This window comes from Phacochoerus africanus, chromosome 12 (genome assembly GCF_016906955.1).
Source record: "Phacochoerus africanus isolate WHEZ1 chromosome 12, ROS_Pafr_v1, whole genome shotgun sequence".
Lineage (NCBI taxonomy): Eukaryota > Metazoa > Chordata > Mammalia > Artiodactyla > Suidae > Phacochoerus > Phacochoerus africanus.
In genome coordinates, this window is record NC_062555.1 from 153,250 (window position 1) to 158,630 (window position 5,381).

Consider the following 5,381-nt stretch of genomic DNA (forward strand, 5'->3'; position numbering starts at 1 on the left):
GAGTCTCTAGTTCCATCCATGTTACTGCAAATGGCATTATGTCATTCTTTTTTATGGCTGAGTAGTATTCCATTGTGTATATATACCACTTCTTCCGAATCCAATCATCTGTCAATGGATGTTTGGGTTGTTTCTATGTCTTGGCTATTGTGAATAGTGCTGCAATGAACATGCTGGTGCATGTTTCTTTTGTAAAGAAAACTTTTGTCTGGATATATGCCCAAGAGTGGGATTGTGGAGTCATATGGAAGTTCTATGTATAGATTTCTAAGGTATCTCCAAACTGTTCTCCATAGTGGCTGTACCATATTACATTCCCATCAACAGTGCAGGAGGGTTCCCTTTTCTCCACACCCCATCCAGCATTTGTTATTTGTGGAGTTATTAACGATGGCCATTCTGACTGGTGTGAGGTGGTATCTCATGGTAGTTTTGATTTGCATTTTTCTTATAATCAGGGATGTTGAGCATTTTTTCAACCCTGACACCTAGGGTCCATTAATCTTTTAAAAAGGAGGCAAGAGCATGATATGGGAAAAAGAAAGTCTATTCAGCAAGCATTGCTGGGAAACCTGGACAGCTGCATGCAAAGCAATGAAGTTAGAACACACCTTCACACCATGCACGAAAATAAACTCAAAATGGCTTCAAGCCTTAAATATACGACAGGGCACCATCAAACTCCTAGAAAAGAACATAGGAAAAACACTCTCTGACATCAACTTCATGAATATTTTCTCAGGTCAGTCTCCCAAGGCAACAGAAATAAGAGCAAAAATAAACCAATGGGACCTAATCAAACTGACAAGTTTTGCACAGCAAAGGAAACCCAAAAGAAACCAAAAAGACAGCTTACAGAATGGGAGAAAATAGTTTCAAATGATGCAATAGGACAAGGGCATAATCTCTGGAATATACAAGAAATGTATACAACTCAATGGCAAAAAAGCCAATCAACCAATGGAAAAATGGGCAAAAGACCTGAATATACTGTTCTCCAAGGAAGATATACAGATGGCCGACAATCACATGAAAAAACACCCAATGAGGTTTTAATTGGAAAGACATTAAGCAAATAAATTAATTTCAGCAGAAATTACATCTTTATAACATCTAGTTGTGCAATCCAAGAACTTAGTATATCTATCAACTTACTTATTCCTTCTGTCATGTTTTTCAATAATGTTTTAACTTTTTTTCCCCTTTTACAAGTGTTCAATTTAGTTTTTATGCATTATTCTATCATTATGGAATTTCCATTATATTCTTTTCTTTTCTTTCATTTGCTTTTTAGGACCACATCCATGGCATATGGAGGTTCAGAAGCTAAGGGTTGAATTGGAGCTACAGCTTCCAGCCTACACCAGAGACTCAGCAATGCAGGATCTAAACATCTATGACCTACACCACAGCTCATGGCAATGCAAGATCCCAACCCACTGAGTGAGGTCAGGGATCCAACCTGTGTCCTCATGGATCTTAGTCAGTTTTGTTAACTGCTGACCCATGAAGGGAACTCCCTGTATAGTTATTTTTCATAAAAGTTTGGAAGCACCCAACTTTTAAAAAAATTGAAGGAAAGAAGAGTAAAGAAAGTAGAGTAAGAGATAATGTGATCCTTAACTTAAAATGTGTTCATTCAAAACATGGGATGTAGCCCTGCTAGAAGATGAATCAAAGGCATAAGAATAGCTTTCAAATAAAAATATAGTAAATATTCCCTATTTCTATGAATGTCATGTCCAGTTGAATTAATCTGGATCAAATAATCTGTTTTCCTGTCCAAGTATATTTAATAAAGTAAAATTTGAATACTTCAAGTGAATCATGCAATATGTAGCTCCTCTTGTTTCTTATTATTGTCTCTCTTTTTTCATTTTTATACTTCATACATTGATATATTATCCAGCACCTGAGGCATTTGAAATAGCATTCTATACTTTATTTTTTAAAATGCTGGTTTATTTATGTATTTATTTATTTATTTCCTATTATATTCTATTTTTTATTTCCCTAATACATTAGTTTTTTTCTACTGTACATCATGGTGACCCATTTACACATACATGTATACATTCTTTTTTCTCACATTATCATGATCCTATACTTTAGAGTGATGTTTCTGTGTTGTTAGATAAGAACATTCATAATAGTTTACTGGATGATTTTGTATGGTACATTAGCAGATATGTTCTAATATGTTTTTTTTCATAAAATATGCTAGGAAAACATAACTATGGTGTTAAATCCATCATTTCAGTGATACTGTGTTAGAGTCACAGCAAGTGTTGGAATGCTTACCTATGGTTCTTTTTAAGGTTGAATTAATTATATATATAAGGCTTATTTGATATGCAACACAGGCAAAACATCAGAAACTTCAAAAATCAGCACACTGTGCTGGAACTCATATAAACTCTTCTAGAGGAAGTGAAATATATTTCTGTGCAATAAAGTGAGCATGTTAAGGTCTATTGCAAGGTAGCTAAATTACTTTCTATCATAGAAATAATTAAATAACATTTTAATTCATAAAAACATAGTTGAATGTGAGGACAATTTAAAAAATCAAACAGAAATTCCCACTGTGGCACAGTAGAAATGAATCTGACTAGGAACCATGAGGTTGTGGGTTCGATCCCTGGCCTCACTCAGTGGGTTAAGGATCTGGTGTGGCTGTAAGCTGTGGTGTAGTTTGAAGATTCAGCTCAGATCTGGCATTGCTAAGGCTGTGGCATACGCTGGCAGCTACAGCTCAAATTGGACCCCTAGCCTGGGAACTTCCATATGCTTTGGGTGTGACCCTAAAAAAAAGACAAAAAATAAATAAAAAAAACAAATTAGAAATTCAAATAGTGGAATAAAATAATGTTTGGGTATGTGGAGTTATAATGAAGGCAAGTAAATCAAAGTCCATTAAATGAGCTTAACAATGGTTTTCTTTGGAGAAAGAGATTGAAGTTTCAAGGACAAGAAGTAGAGGGCTATTACTTCTTATTTTAATTATTTCTACTATTTGATACAGTTTAATTATATGTTTACTTGTTCATTGATTTATTTACTTATTTTGGACTTGGAAATCTAGATTTAACCCCCCCCGCCTTTTTTTGGCTGTGGCCATGGTGTATGGAAGTTCCCAGGTCCAGGTATCCAAACTGAACCACCACTGTGACCAGAGACACAGCAATGATAATGCTAGTTCCTTAACCTACTAAGCCCACAGGGAACTCTGAATTATCTCTTTTAAATAAAAACATTTTGAAAAATATCAGGATTTCCATTCTGGCCACATATTTCTAATGATATCTTCTTGGCAAAACTATAGAGGGAGTGTATAGACATTGAAATGGGAACCAGGATATGACAGAAAAGAAAAATAACATGGCTATTCTATATCCTAGGCTGTAATGCTTTCTAAATTTGTTTCCAGGTTCTATAATGGAGGTGAGTCTTGTATTTATTTATTTATTTACTTACTTGAATTTTTAGGGCCACACCCACAGCATGTGGAAGTTCCCAGGCTAGGGGTAAAATTGGAGCTGCAGTAGCTGGTCTGTACCACAGCTCACAGCACCAGTCCAATAACAGACTGAGCAAGCCCAGGGATCAAACCCATGTCTTCATAAATATTAGTTGAGTTTGTTCCCAACAGGAAATCTCTGAGTCTTGTTTTAAATTGCTCTATATAAAATGATTGGATTTATCTTACATATAATGGCTTTGCATAATAAACTTTTAACAGATGAGATCTTAAATGCAACATCTTTTCCAATGGTTAATTCCATAGTTATTGTCCTTAATGGCTTGGATGGCCAAGTGGACTCAAATTGTGCTGAGTGAATTCATCCCCATGGGGATCACAGACCTTTGTGAGCTTCAGGCTCTCTTCTTTGGACTGTTCTTCATCATCTATGTCATATCAATTGTGGGTGACTTGGGCATGATCATCCTCACCAGGGTGGACTTGCATCTATAGACACCCATGTACTTCTTTTTCAGACACCTGGCTTTCATTGATCTCAATTATTCAACAACTGTGGGACCCAAAATATTGGTAAACTTTATAGCTGATCAAAATATAAGCTCCTATCATTGGTGTGCTACACAGCTGCCTTTCTTCATCTTGTTCATCATTAGTGAAATTTGCAATCTGTTGGAAATGGCCTATGACTGTTATGTGGCCATCTATCACCCTCTGCTATACACAGTAATTATGTCACAAAGAGTATGCTGGGTGCTGATAGCAGTCCCCTACTTTACAGTGCCTTTGTTTCTCTGATAATCACCATAAAGATATTTATTTCATCCTTTAGTGGCTATAATGTCATTAGTCATTTCTACTGTGATAGTCTCCCTTTGTTAACTTTGCTGTGCTCAATCACATGAGAAATTGAGCTGTTCATACTGACCTGTTCAGTGTTTAATTTTGTTTCATATATTCTGATAGTTCTTGCATCCTACATACTCATCCTTAAGGCCAGCCTCAGGATGAACACTGCACAGGGAAGGCACAAGCCTTTCTCCACCTCTGGATCACACCTGACAGTGGAAGTTGTATTATATGCAACATGATCCTTTACATACATGCAGACCAAGTCCAGTCACTCCTTTGATAGTGATAAAACAGCCACTGTATCTTACACCATGGTAATCCCCATGCTGAATCTTATGATCTACAGCTTGAGGAACAAAGAAGTAAAAGGTGCTCTGCATATGATATGGAAAAATCTGCACAAACACCCTACATAAAATTAAATATAGGATGTGTATATGATGCATTTGGCTATAAAATAATGTTTATTATATATGATAATTAGAAAGCAATCATTTGTCAAAAGCAGACAAAATAGAGATTTTTTCTTGTTTTAAATTTATAGATGTTCAAGTAGTGATGATCCCTCTGTTATCAACTTTGATTTGCCCCAAGTTTCAGTGCAAGAGACTAAAGTCCAGATCACTGTTCTTATACTGCCTAGTATGTTACAATTGAAGGAAAAACTTTTTTTTTTTTTACTGCATCTATCATTAATCTTTCTAAAAAAAGACTTCTTATGTGTTTTAGTAAATGTTTTATGTGTGTTACACAACATTTAAATACTAGTGCTCATCACACTGGTATACTGATGCATAGAAGATGGCAGCTATTGTTCTTTGTCCTGGGCATTTATACAGCAATGAATAATATACCAAAAATAACTGCCTAACGATGCTTTAACTATCTCTCCTCTGTGTTGGTGGCACCTTTAGATTTATGTTATATTATGATATGTGAACATGTATAAGCATGGGAATACAGAAATAAGAGTACATTTCAGTGTTTCTATTGTGGCTCAGCATGTTAAGAACCCAACATTTTCTCCAGGAGGATATGGGTTTGATCT

The 5,381-nt window shown here is 35.6% G+C and overlaps 1 pseudogene; it reads left to right on the forward strand.

Moving 5' to 3' along the window:
• The first annotated feature begins 3,799 nt into the window (after nucleotides 1–3,799).
• LOC125112941 (olfactory receptor 8K3-like) lies at nucleotides 3,800–4,749 on the forward strand (annotated as a pseudogene).
• The last annotated feature ends 632 nt before the right edge of the window (nucleotides 4,750–5,381 follow it).